Here is a 15554-nt window from a genome sequence, read left to right as displayed (position 1 = left end):
TCAGAATCTCTGGGGGTGAGACCCAGCATGTTGTGTTTTTAACAAGCCCTCCATGTGATTCTGGAAGCCCCATAACGTTTGAGAACTCTTACTCAACACCATAAACACATGATGAGAAAGGATGGCATATTCAAAGGAAGATGAATGATGGGAAGAGAAGCAAAGCCAGCAATAAAGATGGGGTAGGGGGAAGAACCCTCCATATCAACCTAAGGAGAACGGGCTTCACTGTACAGACATTTTGGAGAAATGTGAGAGGTGAGGCAAGGAAACAGCATGATCAAGCTTTGTTATTTGGGACAAGATCTCTGGAGTAGAAAGGGCCAGAAGGAGGGAGCCCAGGTAGGAGGAGGTATGAGCAAAAGCATGGGTTGCACTCAGTGGTGGCAGTGCAGAGCCAAGAGGAATGGAGATGCAAGAGATAGATTGTGATAATAGCTGGACAGGGGATACGGGGCTGGCAGAGGTATCCAGGGTGTCTCCGTGGCCTCTAGCTTCAAAAGTAGGCTGGTGGTGAAGCTATTTAGCCAGAGTGGAAATGCTGGAGGAGGAACAAGCTTGGCAGGGAAGATAAAAAGATCTACTTGTAAAATGTGAAGACTGGGTATCTGTGGGACATCAGGATGAAGGTATTTCAAAATGCAATGCCAAAGAAGGATCTGGTACTCAGGGGCAGGGTCCCGGCTAGACATAAAGGTTTGGGGTTCACCAGCAAAAATGTGATGCTTGAAGCCAAGATAAAGCTAAAGCTGATCATAGATTGTGCAGGAGGGGAAAGAGTGAAGGATGGATTCATGTAAGACACTAACTTTTTTTTTTATACAGAGCAAGTACACCTGTGTATGAAAACTTGAGGGTGGGAGGGCACAAGGGGAGGAGAAGCAGAGAGAGAGAGAGAGAGAGCTGCTAAAGATTGTAGGCTCTATGCCCAGTGCAGAGCCCAAGGTGGGGCTCAATCCCACAACCCCGAGATCATGGCCTGAGCCAAAATCAAGAGTTGGACCCTTCACCAACTGAGCCACCCAGACATCCCAACACTTACATTTAAGGGATACCCAAAGCAAGAGAGCAAAAGAGACTCAGAAGCAGAGCTTAGAGAGGCAGAAGAAAACAAAGGAAAGATACTGTCTCAAAATCTAAGGATAAGCCAAGTTGGAGAGTGTTTAAAGAAGTAGAGTTGACAACGGTTTTATTTATTTATTTATTTATTTTTTGACAACGGTTTTAAATGGGAAGTTCTCACATTTTAAGATTTAGAAGAAACACTGGATTTAGCAATGAGGAGGTCACAGGTGAACTCCGTAAGAGCAGTGCCAGTGGAGGGTTGGAGGCAGAAACCGGATCCATTCACAGATTCATTCTCTAGATGGGGAACATATACCACATGCCAGGCTTTGTGCTTTATGTTGGAGATACAGGGACGACTGGGACATACATGAATCCAATCCTCACCAGATGGTGGGAAGACACACAATGAACAGAAATTGCGAAAATAATTATGGAATCACAACGAAGACACGAAGGGACATAGAAACTGCTCACCACAGGGAGCGTACAGCAAGAGGACTAGCATGGAGAGAAAATGAGGGATATAAGTTGGGTCCTCCAAGATGAACAGGGGTGAGCCAGGGAAGAGGATGGAGAGCTCCCAGAGAGAAGGAACAGCAGGTACAAACACCCTCATGGAGAAAGAGCTTTCATGTGTTCAGGAAATCAAGGAAAAGAGCACAATTTTAATGTGGTTGGGGGTGGCCAGAGACGAGGTTAAAGAACAAGGCTCTGCAGGATTTCATCCAAGCAGTGGTAGGAAATCACTGATGTGAAGCTAATAAAATCTGGGTGAGTCACAATCTGATTTGTATAAGAGATGACTTTGGCTACTTGTGAGGGATGAAATGAGGAAGGGAGAGGTGGGGATAGAGAATGGATATATTACAAGCAGTTGGGGATATGTTCCAGTCCAGATGAGAGATAGTGGTGTCCTGCAGCAGCGTGGCAGATGAGTAGGTTTGGGCGAACGGACTCTAGGGCCACTTAGTAGGTGGCATCAGGAGGACGGAGGGATTGGGTGTGGTAAACAGGAAGGAGGGGTTGAAGCCAGATCAGGCTCTATGGTCCTCTCTACATCCATTTTGGATACTCCCAGATGACCACTGAGATGGAGTAACACGTACCCCTGAATCCCAAGCAGAGATAAGACCAAGCCCCAGTGACTCAGCTAGGACTCAGCAGCAACTAAGAGACAAGTCTTATCAAACCTCCTCTCCTCAGGGCACCCCTAATCCCTTAGAGATAAAATGATCCCTCAGATAGGAGGTTTCTTGAAGACTCCCTTGTTTGGTCATAACTACTTACGAGGCCATATCTTCGGGGATGGGGCACAAAGCAGAATAAGCCTCCATCACTCTGCCACTGGGCTGGGCAAGTCACACTGACTGGCTTATCATCAAGGCATGCATGCACTGGTCATAACATACATTCAGTACAGTATGGACAATTCTAGGTCTCAAAGGCCAACCTCCATTGGATTACTTTTTACACTCATAATTCTGTCAATTTAAAATAAATATGCTAGACATCTATTTCTGACATTATGAGAGGCTGAGTCCTTTGACCCTCCCACTCAAAACAAAAGAATCTTGTACAAAAAAATATATTTTTTAAAATGTTTCTAACAGCATCAATGAGCTAGCAAGAAAGGAAGGAATTCAGTGGCCAGGGACTCCTTCAGATAGTGGAATATCCAGGTTCTGATTATAATAATGACTATAATGTAATTAAATAATTTAAAGACAAGCCTGCAAATATGTCTGAGGAATAATAACAACAGCAAATCATGAGAAATAGTCAAGATTTCGGGGAAAAAATGGACCAAAGGGAATTTTTAGAAATGAAAATTAAATAACTCAAATTACAGTCTGTGGACAGACTTAATAGCATATTAGATACACCTGAGAAAGAAGTAGTGAGCTGGGAGCTAGGTCAAAAAAAAACTAATCAAAATGCAGCACAGAAAGACAAAGACTCAGAAAAATATGAAAGACAGCTTAGGAGACATGAATATGAAAACCAGCAGGTGTCTATTTGGAGTCCTAGAAAGGGAAAGGAGAGAGGAAGAATCTGAACAGATAATGGTTACAAATTTTCTAAAAGGGAGGAAAGATAAGGGCACCTAGATGGCTCAGATGGTTAAGCATCTGACTCTTGATTTCAGCTCAGGTCATGATCTCAGAGTCCTGGGACCGAGCCCCATGTTGGGCTCTGCACTCAGCAGGGAGTCTGCTTGAGAATCTTTCTCCCTCCTTCTCCCTCTCCCTCTGCCCCTCCTCCAGCTCCCACTCATGTAAGTAGGCTCTCTCTCTATCTCAAAAAAATAAATAAAATCTTTTTTTTAAACCAGTCAATGAGAGGAGACAAGTTTCCTTCCAATGACTATAAGCCCAAAAATGGTGGTCAAAGACTCTCAACATGCTGAAAGAGAGTAACCATCATCTGAGAATTCTATACTTGAAGAAAACATTCTTTTATTAAAAGATTTATTTATTTGAGGGGGAGGGGCAGAGGGAGACAGAGACAAGCAGATTCCCTGCTGAGTGGGGAGCCCGACATGGGACTCGATCCCAGGACCCTGAGATCATGACCTGAGCCGAAACCAAGAGTCAGACACTTTAACCGACTGAGCCACCCAGGTGACCCTGAAGAAAATATTCTTTATGAATAAAAGAAAGGGGGGCCTTACTGAGTCAGTAGAGCATGCAACTCTTAATCTCAGGGTTGTGAGTTTGAGTACCATGTTGGGTGTAGAGATAACTTAAAATAAATTTTAAAAATAATTAAAGACTAAGAGAAATGAAGGCATTATCCATAAACAAAATTCTAGTTTACCACAAGCAAACCCTCATGAAAGGACATTTTGAAAAGGTATATTTCTGAAAGGAGGAAAGTGATTATAGGTGGAAGATCTGACATTACAGAAGGAATAAAGAACAAGGAAAAATAAAAAGGATTTTCTCAGTCCACTGACAAAAGAGCATAGATCTGGAGTCAGACACGTTTACACTCATCTCCTGCTGTCATGTCTTACTACCTGAGAAACCTGAATCTTCATCTCAAAAATTCATAGAATACCACTAATGCCAGGCTGCTGTAAGGAATAAATGAGCAGACGCATACAAATGCTCCCAACACAGCTTCTGTATCTAGAAGATGTCAGATAAATCCTAATTTCCTATCTCTTCAAAAAGTAACAAATAAACAAGTAAGGAAGACAGTGTTAGCAACAGGAGAATTATAGCCTCTGCTTCAGTGTAAGATACACTGTGGCACTTTGTCATTGGCAGAGGAATCTGCACCACAGAGCTGACCTTAGCACCTGTTTCCTTGTTATCTTTTCAGTATCGAGCCTAAGATCTTTCAAACACAGTATCTATGATGTCTTTGTTTATAAAATATCGCATGTGTACACACACATTCCAGGGATATATACACCCTGGGCTTTGGTTTAATTCAATTTTAAAATAATGTGTGTTCACAGTTTTTTGAGGCCATAAAAAACGCGTTGGCTCATCCATAGGGCAAAATGGCCCATGCCACCCATTCTCCTGTCCTAGGGCTCTTCTGCCAACAAGGAGACAGCAAGTGGCACACAGATGATGACCCCTGTGTGGCTGCTTCTGCAGTCCAGTCCTCACGCGGAGAGACAGACACTCTCCCTAACTCCATCTTTGATGTCTCTCCATTTCATAAGAACTATAAAAGAAAAGTCATGGGCAGCCCGGGTGGCTCAGCAGTTTAGCGCCGCCTTCAGCCCAGGATGTGATCCTGGAGACCCAGGATCGAGTCCCACGTCAGGCTCCCTGCATGGAGCCTGCTTCTCCCTCTGCCTGTGTTGTGTCTCTGCCTCTCTCTCTCTCTCTCCCATGAATAAATAAATAAAATCTTAAAAAAAAAAAAAAGAAGAAGAAAGAAAAGTCAGCCAAGAAAAGTGAGCTTGGACCCCTTGAGGTTTTCTGCCTAATTTTCATTTGGCAACTATTTGATGGGTAGGGCAGGGGGTGAGGGGGGGCGGTGAGTTGGGGGTAAAACCAAGGCGGGAACAGATAAATCCAGAACCAATCTTCCCTTGATGCTATCAAGAATCAACACCAGTCCTGAAGTTTTAAGACCCAGGCTGCCATCCTTACTCTGCCATCTGTTCCCATCTGTGTGTCCTTAGGCAAGCCACTGAACCTTTCTGATTTTATTGTCCAGAGGCAGTCATTATATCATATTTGTAGAGCATTTTATAATCTACTAAGTGTTTCCACAACCATCATTTCATATACCGTGCACGGCCGAGTGTATAACACCCAGCATAATACTCAGCTCATTGATTTACTGTGAAGATTGGAAAGCAGAGCCCGGAACTGCTACACAGACTGAAAGGAGCTTGGTCAACCTGAGAGACCTTCACCAAGGTGCTGACCTTACTCTGTTAGGGGAGGAGAATTTGCAGTCCAAGCAGCTGCATCCGAATTCTGATTCTACACTTACCACCCAGCTGACCTTGAGCAAGTAGCTTGGCTTCGCTTCTAGAGTCCTCACCTCTAAGCTAAGGAGGAGAGTCACAGTCCCAGGCTCCTAGCTCAGGGATTGGGAGGTACTTAGTGGAATAATTGACTTGAATCTATACCAAGTGAAGCCGACAGGTGTCTGACCATACTCACCTGCACTCACTGACACCCTTCATCCTCTAACCTTTCTTCTCCATGGTTACCTCTACTCTCCTCACCCCTGAGCAAATATTTGTGAGGAAGGTCAGACCCTCTGGATATCAGAACATGCTTGGGATTGTTTCTTTTCTTTCTTTCTTTCTTTCTTTCTTTCTTTCTTTCTTTCTTTCTTTCTTTCTTTCTCTTTCTTTCTTTTTTTAGGATTTTATTTATTTGAGAGAGAGAGAGTGGGCAAGAATGAGAACACAAGCATGGGGTGGGGTAGAGGCAGAGGGAGAAGGAGACCCCCCACTGATCAGGGAGCCCGATGCAGGCCTTGATCCCAGGACTCCGGGACCATGACCTGAACTGAAGGCAGATGCTCAACTGACTGAGCCACTCAGGTGTGCCCCCCTTGGACCTATTTTAATAACCTACGAAACAAATGATTAATTTAGCCCAGCCTGGTGAATGGGTGGAGACTACATGGCTGCAAAAAACATAAGCAGCCTCCATTTAAAAGGTCTTATCTTACAGATCCAGTGAAACGCTGGGACACCTGCACCCCGATGTTTCTAGCAGCAATGTCCACAACAGCCAAACTGTGGGAGGAGCCTCGGTGTCCATCGAAAGATGAATGGATAAAAAAGATGTGGTCTATGTATACAATGGAATATTACTCAGCCATTAGAAACGATAAATACCCACCATTTGCTTCGACGTGGATGGAACAGGAGGGTATTATGCTGAGTGAAGTAAGTCAATTGGAGAAGGACAAATATTATATGGTCTCATTCATTTGGGGAATATAAATAATAGTGAAAGGGAAGAAAGGGGAAAGGAGAAAAATGAGTGGGAAATATCAGAAAGGGAGACAGAACATGAGAGACTCTTAACTCTGGGAAACAAACAAGGGGTGGTGAAAGGGTAGGAGGGCGGGGGGTGGGGGTGACCGAGTGATGAGCACTGAGGGGGGGCACTTGATGGGATGAGCACTGGGTGTTATGCTATATGTTGGCAAATTGAACTCCAATAAAAATAAATACCTAAATACATAAATACATAAATACATAAATAAATAATAAATAGGTCTTATCTTTGTAAGGTGCATTCCCATTGCCACTGCTTCCCTCCACTGTCATGCCATGGTACAGAGACGTGAAGGGCAGCTATTTTATCAGTGAGGTGGCTGAGGACTACAGTAAGCAAGTGCCGTGAATCCGCTAAGTAGAACTGCTCCGCTGAGCTTTCTAGCCTGTCCATCAGCCTGCATTCGCTCCCGGGAACCAGGTCCTGAGAGAACTGCATCCTAAGAGGACCTCATCAGGACTTCCATCAGACTGGCATTTGCATTTAGATAGGACCAGGCAAGAGGACATGAGGCATGGCTTTGTCATTCAGCTTGCATCTTAGGCTATAAAAGAAAACATGCCCAGGAGCACTCATCACGCTCTAATAGGTCTGGAGTCTAGAGCCTAAGTACACTGAGCGGTGGAGTGGCACATGTGTTCCCTGGGCGAGGGCACGGCAGTCAGCCATGCCCATCACTGTGCTAGTTAACACCTCTTTCTAAAGTGCATCTGGCAATCATCACATGGTTTCGCTCATATGTGGAATATAAGAAATAGTGAAAGGGGCCATAAGGGAAAGGAGGGGAACTGAGTGGGAAAAATTTAGAGAGGGAGACAACCCATGAGAGACTCCTAACTCTGGGAAAAAACAAAGGGTTGCAGAAGGGGAGTTGGGAGGGGGGTTGGGGTAACTGGGTGACGGGTAATGAGGAGGGCACTTGATGGAATGAGCACTAGGTGTTATATGTTGGCAAATTCAATTTAAATAAAATATTAAAAAATAAATAAAGTGCATCTAGGACAGCCCAGCCCTGACTTCGCAGCTGCAGAGTGTGGCATGGCTGCAGGTGCATGAACTAGTTGGGGACCCAGGCACTCAGGGGCAAAAGGGACTGGACAAGCCGCCATTACCAGGCCTCAGTGGAAGGCTGTGGTCCTATAACCAGGGCTGAAAGGAAATTGGGCGGCAGACATGAAAGAATTCAATAGTGGGCCTATTGTTAGAAGAGTTATCACCTGGGCTCCTCCTCTCAAACTTTTCTGGTGGGTAACTGTCTGAAGAGGGTGATTCTGTGGGTGGCCCTGCCTGCTTCTACTCTATAGCCCTCTAGAACCTTCTGCAGCATGCTGAACATATCTCCATCCTAATGGAGCTCAGTTCATATAACGCACTCCCACATCCATACAGATTCTAGAAACCTCCAAGTGTAGACACACATGTGCCCAGGCAGGGCTGGCTGTGCTTGATTTTATACAGCATCCCTGTCTGTGTGAGAGAGAAAGGATCAGAGAGTCCTGGCTCCTCGAATCTTTTGGATGGGAAACTGAGTTAGTGATAACCACCTGGAAGAGGATGAGGTAACCCTTAAAAATATCGGTAGGGTTAGGCATGTCTTAAGGCCTGGGTAGCACTTCATGGGTTCAATTTCCATGTGGAAGGGCCCTCAGACAGTGTCTATTAAAATGAACTGAAGGACCGTCACAGAACACTCCTCCCAGGGCTCCCTGTGACCAGCTATCTGCGGAATTCTACTGTTCCTGAAGGCCCAGCTCAGTTCTCACACCCACTAGGACACCTTCTCCAGAGCCCATTTCCTATTAGAGCACACACTCTTCATTCCACTCTCTTGCCAAGTCCCCTGTCATGTCAAATACGTATTAGAACCTTTGTTCTTTCTCCCAGCACAACATTACTGCACACAGTAGGTGCTCAGTCAGTATCTGCTGATCCATTTGGTTGAGGTTTTGGGGTTTGTTGGGGGGGTGCAGTGCGGGCATTAACATTCAGTAAAACCACATTGATTTAGCCCCTAAAGTGTCCGAAAATTCAGATGTGGTATGTGGTATAATGTGATTGTTATTCAGAACAAATTAGAGCTCTTCATTCTATTTCTAACTCCAGTAAATAGGGCTTGTGTGTTTTAAAAAAATATATTTTTAGTTTGCAATGTGTGATTACATAATGGAGGCCTAGTAATTTTTTTTCATTAACATTCATTTCACTTAGCAGTTCCTTTTTTTGCATCTTTGTTTCTGATTCAAGCTGTGGTCCAGTGTATTAAAATTGCACTCCTTAAAAAGAAGCTCTATAGCAAACTTTTTAACTGGCATTCCCCACCCTTATATTTCTCACTGGCCTGTGCCTGCAGCAGCTTATCTCATGTGGAATCAGGGGAATCTGCTCCCCTATTACAGGTGTGTTAGCAGAACTCTGTGATTCAGCAGACCCCACAGCCTTTGTTAGGGAGCCGTGTTGTGCAGAAGGATCAGCAGCAGGGGGTGGCATTGGTGACGTAGGTGTCTATATCAGAACTAGATGTGTGAACTCAGATAAGGTATTTAGCTTCTCTGAGCCTCAGTTCCTCCATCTGTAAAATGGGGATGCTAAGTCCTAGATTAGAAACAGTGCCTGGCACACGGTAGCCACAAATAAATTATCTTATGCATGAGGCCCATGTGAAAGTCTGCTGGACACCTTCCTGCTTCTACCCTGACTGGACTGGAGCCACATATACCAAAACCAGAACCCTGAGCCTCAGGCAAAGAGAAACCCCAGAAATCTCAGTATGGGGCAACAGAGCAGGGAGCATAGTCCAAGCAGCAGAAAAGGTGCCAGAGAGACACACTGCCGAAGATGAGACTGCTAGAGAAAATGTCTGCGGGAGAAATAGGAAATACATTCTGGCATATTTGCAGCCAGGACGACCACGTTACCTGGCCCTGAGAAAAATGCAGAGTCGAGCTACATCAGGACATCAAGAAGGGACGGAAAAGCACAACCCATCATGATTAAGAATAAGAACTGACAGGGTGACCAAGCCCTGCCCCCAGAAAGGATTCGCCATCTCTCTGCCTGGGGAAGCACCCATGGTCAAAGCTAAACTCCCACTTTATAGTACGCATATAATTAGTGGAAAAGCTTAATTTAGCAGTTTGGTAAATTCCATTAGCAGTTTATGTATGGTATGTAATTAAGCTATTTCCAAGCAGATCTTTTTTGGCTAGCTCCTGTTAAGAATCCTCATGGAGAGAATTCCTGTAATACATGCTCAACTCTATGCTAATTCTAGAAACCTTCTGGAGTTGACACTAACGTGTGAGGCAGGGCTAGCTGTGCCTGAGCCTATACAGTGACATTCCCACCAGGATGAAGCAGGAAGGTCAGAGTCCAGAGACAAACTCTGCCTCTGACATTCCCGTGATGTGGGATGTTGCACCTTGGATGCAGCCTCCTCACCTCAAGGGGTGCTTGCTCATAACTACCATATGGGACCAGCGGGATAAATACACGAGGTGCTATATAACATGCTGAGCACAGAATGCAGCCCAAAGAGGGCAGTCTCACAGAAGCCCATGTGGCAGACACGGAGACTAAAATCCAAAACCAAAAACAAACACCAGAAAGTAGCACAGAACAGCAGCAGAAAGATTGTCCAAGTGGAGGGGGCATCTGGTGGCTAGGCCACCATGAGTAAGGAAGCCAAGACAGAGCAAGATTGTGGAATTCTCTGGGGTTAGGGTTAATACCAAGCCCTATCAGTTGGGAAGATGAAAAAAAAGCTCTGGTGGTGGTGGTAGTGGTGGCCACCCAACACTCTAGATGTTCTTAATGCCACCGGACTACACACTGAAAAATGGTTAAAACTGTGAATTTTACGTTCTGTATATTTTACTCCAATTAAAAAAGAGACAGAGTTACCGCAAAAAATTCAAACTAGAGATGTCTGGGTGGCTCAGTTGGTTAAGCATCCAACTCTTGGATTCCACTCGGGTCATGACCTCAGGGTTGTGGGAATGAGACCCATATCAGGCTCCTCACTATGGGTGGAGCCTGCTCAAGATTTTCTCTCCCTTCTCCCTCTTCCCCTCCCCACTCACGTGCTCTCTCTTTCTAAAAAAATAAATTAAATAAAGCAGTACCCTAAAACTCAACCGTCAGCCCACTGAACACATCAAAACAAAAGTAACATAAAGGAGAGTTAGGGTCACCCTCTCTCTGTGAGATTCTGAGGAAGGCCGCGTCCGTGCACCCAGGCTACCACCTCCATCACGTGGAGCTGATCTTCACCCAGGACATCTGTTTAACATAAGCCCCCCAAAGACTTGAAAACTCGTATCAATCACAGACCATGGCCTCAGAGAAAGAGCTAAGATTCTTATGCAGAATAATTAGTCTTTCCTGATGGTATCTCCCTGACAGTTATTTCTGATCACGATTCAGATGAAACCAAAGGAAATGTCCAAGGACCTCCTCCCCTTCCCCTCCATGTTCTCTGGGGACAGTGGTGCTTCTGTCATGTCCAGGAGGAACACTTGCCTTTGGGAAGAATGCCTCTAACTTTCAGTCTTGCTCAGGTAATAAACAGAGTAGCTTCAACACACCACCTCCTCCTTCCCCGCACAAAAACAAACCCTGGCTGGAGGTACATGTGGCCTCTCTGACCAGTGTCTCTGACCCCCTTGGCCATGACTTCTCTGATGTCCACAGAAAGGCATACCAGCCTAGTGCCACCATTCCGGAGAATAAAGGACTGTCTGCAAATGCTCCATGGCCTGAGCCTAGCCACCAGGGCTCATGGCATTTCCTAGCTGTCATTAAAAGCCCCAGGGGCAGCAATCAGGTGCAGAATTCTGCTAGAAGCTGGACACAGTGAGATGGTAACACAGATCCCCGTAGGGACCCTCCAACTGTGAGGATCCTCCTGCCCAACCACATGCCTTTTCTCACTGTGCTCTGTACTCTATCACAGGCCCTACCTCCAATGCACCTGCTTTCTCTGTGCCTTTCCAAAGTTGACCCTTTCTTCTGGGTCCAACTCAAATCCTGCATGCTCTGGGAAGTCACAAGAAATGGGCTTGACTCTGAGTGCTCTGAACAACAACAGCACCGGCTATCTTTTTAGACCATCCCTCCTAGGGGACCATGAATGCTGAAGGGACATGCCCTCTCTTAAACCAGAGGCCCTGGGGACCCTTAGTTGGCCCAGTAGGGGCTCAGTAAACACAAATGCTGATTAGGTGAGAGATGCTGTCCCTGCCCTCTGGGAAATTTCAGTCTAAGCCTGGCACACAGACCAGGACTGGTGGGGGAGGTACGCTGGGACCGTGGAGCCACCACCACAAAGGAACCATGAAAGCCTTCACTGAGGTGCGCTTTCACACACATTAGCTCACCCAAGACAGGCTGGCAGGTAATATTCCCATCTCACTGAAGAGACAAGAAAATCAGGCTGAAGACACATGGCTGGTTACAGTCAGAACCGGTGTGGTTCTGGTTCTGGGCTTAACATTCAGAGAGGCAGCCTGAGGAATGGCTGAAGACATGGCCCTAGGGCCAGGCTACAGGAGTTCAAATCCCAGACTGGCCTCTTGTTAGCTGTATAATCTGGGGCATGTTACTCCACTTCCCAGAGCCTTGGCTTCCTCATCCACAAAATGGGGAAAATGAAAAAAAAACAGTACCTATCTCACGAGGCTGTAACAAGGGTTGAACAAGTTCATTTATGCCAAGCTCTCAGCCTCACCTGGTGCATTTCTGTGCATCCAGCCTCTAGGTACAGTGGCAAGAGGGTCCTTGAATTTCCAGGTTTCTCAGGTTAGGGCTGCAGGAAGTCGGTCTTCCTCCCCTTCCCTCCCAGTGTGTGCAGGTGTGTGGTTATGTGGCTTCCACATGGCAAAGCTCCATCAATTCACCTGGGCCCAAAGCAAATCCTGGAGCTCAACACTGAGCAATCTCTAAAATAAATAAAGTGAAAATAAACCAATTGGCCAGCTAACAGATTTTCTTCTTGTCTGCCTTGGTAATTAAGCCACTGTAGCCAGCCGCATATTTCCCTGGTTCTGCTGCTGAGGTAAAAAGGGAGTTACAGAAGCTGCCAGGCCAGAAAGGCAAATACAGGCCCTGGGAGGAGGGCAGCCACGCTGCTGGCCCCAGGAGGTCTTGGCGCAGCCCAGCCTGGGCACTCAGTCCCATCTCTCCTCCGAGGCCAGAAGAGCCTAGAATTGCACAGCTGGAGCTCCCTTACATAAGGAACACTTCCTTGCCACCCACAATTTCTCAGGCCCAGCCCTCCAGGCAGGGCAGCTCATTACTGGCTCTTCTCTGTGCCAGTTCAGTGGGAACCTGGAACCTGAACCACACAGGGAGCCTACCTGTTCCTACCTTCCTGCATCTCTTAGTGCCTGCCGGAGCATTACCTAGGGTCAGGCTCTGTCCACCACTAGATGCTGCCCCGTAAACGCCTCCCTCGGCCAGCCCATCCAGGATGTGTCAACACGCAGACAAGGGAAGAAAGAAAGAAAGAAAGAGCCTCACCAACATTTTGAGAAAACCAGCAGATGGGGAGCCCAGAAGAACTGACAAAAGTAATACATTGTCTCCACAAGATTCTGTGACAGAAGAAAACCCCATATTCCTCAAGCTGGGAGAGGTCCCTGAATGTAACTTTGTCCATCAGACAGTGGCCCCCTTGGGTCCCCCCAGGCCGACAAGTACCTTGAGGCCTCCACTCCCAACACGCTGGGCCTTCAGACGATCTTGCTGTGTCTAATCCAGTCCATACATCCTCTGGGGGCCTAGCCTGAAAGGCCAGAGCAGCTACAGGGCAAGAATGAACCAGAACTAGAAACTGGAGAGGCCAAGGGCGCCTGAACAAGGTGCATGGCCTGGAGAGGACAAAGCATGCTTCCTGCGCCCACCCTCTGACACTTCACCTCCAACCACAGCTGTCCTGTTATCCAGCTAAGTCCTGCTGAGTGGAGGCCTGAGAGCAGCTGTAAGGGGAGACAGCCACCCAAGAGCTCACTCACATGCTGAGTCCTGGAACAGGACAGGGAAGCCCTCTCTATCTTGATGCTGGTGGTGAGTAGAGGGCCAGGGTCGTGTGATGCTGAAGGTCCAGGCTCTGGAATAGCCAAACTACTGCCTGGGTTCAAATTCTGCCTCTACCAGTTCCTGGCTGTGTGACCTTGGCCATGATGCCTTGCCTCTCCGGTTAATTTTTCCATAAAACAGGACAACAGCCAAACAACTGGGTTGTAGTGAGACTTGAACCAGGAAACAAATGTCTGCCGCTTAATGGGTACTGGCTGTCACGAGGGTGACCTGGGTTGTCCGTCATGACCAGTATTAACACTCTCCTTTTCACTCTCAAAAGTGAATGGATTGCACGAGAAATTACAAAGCTGACTAGCTCTGTTTTTTCCTAAAGTCCATCTGGGTATGGCCCTGCAGCCTCTCTGAGCCCTGGGGAGCCACGTTCCCAAAGCATAGGTCCCCACAAATAACTCTGCCCATGCCACGGAATGGTCCATGCCATGGACTGGGCTTCTCCTTCCTTTTCCTCTTCACTATGTCTCTCCCTTTCGTTCCTCTTCTCCCTAGCCCATCCTTTCCTCTCTATCTCCTCCCCCTCAGCACCGCAGAAGGCTGGCAGGGCGCTGCAGAGGTACCTTTTGACTTTACTGGCAGCTCCCACTGACCCTTGGATGGGACACCTCAGGGCTCTAAACTGGGCCTTAGCAAATTTCTCTTCAAGGAAAGGAAACAACTGGAGATGTCAAAGAAACTACCTGGTCACTAGATGGGTAAGTAGAAATAATGGGCCATTTTGCATATGTTTGTGTGTTGTTTAAAGGAAAAAAAAAAAAGAACAATAACAGCTTAAAATGGCCCACTGAGGCCAGAACCTGTCTATAAAAACAGCCAAACACAGGGCAGGTTCCCCAGCAAGTTCACTGAGTGTAAGTGGACAGACATATGGACTCAACAGGCTTTCCCAAATGCTCAGGGAGATTCACTACATCTTGGCGCGCACACACACATATACAAGGGTACACACACATATACACATGCACCTACACACACATATGCACGCAGATGCACACACCTGGGCCTGAGTAGTGGGGTGGCTGAGTCACAGGGCCAGACCACAGCAGGAACAGGCCAGGGAGGAAGTGCAGCCCCGGTGTCAGCCCATTTCCTGACCGCCTTCCTTTGCTTTGGGAGGTCCTCTTTCTGTCTCTTTGTCCTTTGATTCTCTATCTCTCTCAGTTTTGTTTTTACACAAGGCACCAGCCATGCTGCTGTCCAGGTCCACGTGGCAAGAGCTCCTGGCAGCAATGCCCCGCAAGTGAGTTTTCATTTCTAGAATGAAATGCACCTCTTCTATACACTGAACTGTGACCTTGGGCAAGTCACTTCACTCTGAGCCTCAGTCTCCCCAACTGGGAAATGAAGAGGCTGGGCGTGGCAGAAGGGCCCCCCATGTCCTTCCTGATCTCAACCCCGGTGCTTCTGTGCTCTCCTCCAGTCCCCATCAGGGATCTTGGGCACCAGGGAGCAAGGGTTAGGAGTGGGGGGAGCCCTGCTGTTCCCCTGCACAGGGCGCGGGGAGATAGCCTCCCCTGCCTCCCTTCCGCCGCCCCAACTCCGGGCCGCCGGGACCAGGGGAAGCGCCGGCCTCCCTCCCGGGCTGCCCGGGGCAGAGGGCGCAGGGGAGGCGCGCGCCCCGCAGCCCGCAGCCCGCAGCCCTCCACCCCTCCTCCACCCCTCGGGCACTGTACCTTGGGCGTCGCCGCCGTCCCTCCGACCCGTCCCGCCGCGGGCTCGGCTCGGCGCACAGCTGTCCTGTAGCCTCCGGCCGGGCGGGCTGCTCCACTTTCCCCGCCCCAACCCTCGGCGGCCGCAGAAGTGGCAGCGGCGTCCTGGAGCCGGCCTGTCGGCGCCGCCGCCCCCTGGGCGCCCTCCGGGATCGGCGCGCGCCGCGCGGTGGGGTCGCGGCTGGCGGGAGGC

At 47.8% G+C, this 15554-nt stretch overlaps 1 protein-coding gene across 6 annotated transcripts in view; it reads right to left on the bottom strand.

Moving 5' to 3' along the window:
* CRACR2A (calcium release activated channel regulator 2A) overlaps positions 1-15496 on the bottom strand; it is a 144345-nt gene extending 128849 nt beyond the window's left edge. For 3 of the 6 annotated variants that reach the window (XM_035707280.2, XM_049102981.1, XM_049102982.1), the window contains exon 1: positions 15326-15495. The gene's annotated coding sequence lies outside the window, so the exon portion shown is untranslated. Of the gene's footprint in view, positions 1-12285; positions 12497-15325 lie in introns of all 6 variants that reach the window. The other 3 variants (XM_049102983.1, XR_007406620.1, XM_049102984.1) reach the window with 3 other exon arrangements.
* Positions 15497-15554: the final 58 nt, after the last annotated feature.

The sequence above is a fragment of the Canis lupus genome, chromosome 27 (genome assembly GCF_003254725.2).
Source record: "Canis lupus dingo isolate Sandy chromosome 27, ASM325472v2, whole genome shotgun sequence".
Taxonomy (NCBI): Eukaryota; Metazoa; Chordata; class Mammalia; order Carnivora; family Canidae; genus Canis; species Canis lupus.
Note: the sequence above shows the minus strand (reverse complement) of the source record. Positions and strands in the feature narration are given on the sequence as shown.